At 47.7% G+C, this 1095-nt stretch overlaps 1 protein-coding gene across 1 annotated transcript in view; it reads right to left on the minus strand.

The window, feature by feature from the left end:
* KIF5A (kinesin family member 5A) overlaps positions 1 to 1095 on the minus strand; it is a 43917-nt gene that overhangs the window by 10595 nt on the left and 32227 nt on the right. The window lies entirely within an intron of this gene.

The following is a 1095-nucleotide window of genomic DNA, read 5'->3' on the forward strand; positions in this document are numbered from 1 at the left end:
CAACCCCCAAAAGAAAAAGTTACTCCTTCCAAAAAAAAAAAAAAAAAGATGTACTGATTATTACTGTATATGCTGGGCACTACTCTGGGAGAGGAAAAGCAGTGAAAGGTCTAGGCTTGGGACCAGCAGGTGGCATGGTGGTTAGGGTGCTGGACTCCTATAGCCACCTGTGGTTTGAGTCCTGGACCTGCCCGCTTGCTTCCTCACTCCCCCCTCCACTCTATCTCTTTGTCTCTCTATGGTGAGTGCACATGCCCTATAGCACATTTTTAAAAATTAAAAATAATAATAAATAGATAATTCCTTAAAAAGAGAGAGAAAGTTCTAGGCTAAAGCAAATGAGTTCAAATAGAATTTTCAGGAGGACTTGAAAGAAAGGACATAAAGTATCGGTCAGGGTTTCCTTCTGTGAACGCATTAGAAGAGCCAGTTAGGAGCCAGTCCGTCCTCAAGGCACAGGTATGTGGGCTGGCGAGGTGCTCTTGCTCTGTACACACCAAACATTTCCTGTCCTGGCTCCTTTGGACTGCCCTCTGCCTCCCCACCCCGTACCTTTGCAACCCAGTCATCCACCTATGGAGCCGCAGCAGCACGGAGGGGATAGAGAGGCAGCAGCTTAATACACAAGAGTCGTGACTGGGGTGCCCAGGGGCTGGCTGGCTATCCCAAGGATGTAATGTCCCTGCATGCCTGCCTGGCCAAGGCAGATGGCGCTCTCGCTACAGGAGGCAGCACAGTTGCCTTGCTTCTGGTCTCCCTGCCTCCACCTGTGGCTGAAGTCTGGCCAGCGCCCCCTAGAATGGGTACAGATCAGTGCCTCTGCAATCTCCGTCAGCTCTGACCTCTCCCCCCATTTAGGCCTGGGGAATTCCACTTTGAGTAGAAATAGGTTGGAAATTCTGAGAAGGGAAAACAGGGAACAAAGGACAAGGTAAAAGGGAGGGCCCAATATGAGGGGCCTTGAAAAAGTCCATGGACAAATGCAACTAAAGTACGAGTTTATTTTAGTGCAAAAAAAGTTTGAAATCCATGCCTAGTTTTTTCATAGTATGTATTTCCCATAAGAATTTTAAAGACTCCTCATTTGGTATAAAG

This window comes from Tupaia chinensis, unplaced genomic scaffold (assembly GCF_000334495.1).
Source record: "Tupaia chinensis unplaced genomic scaffold, TupChi_1.0 Scaffold150006_1, whole genome shotgun sequence".
Classification (NCBI taxonomy): domain Eukaryota; kingdom Metazoa; phylum Chordata; class Mammalia; order Scandentia; family Tupaiidae; genus Tupaia; species Tupaia belangeri.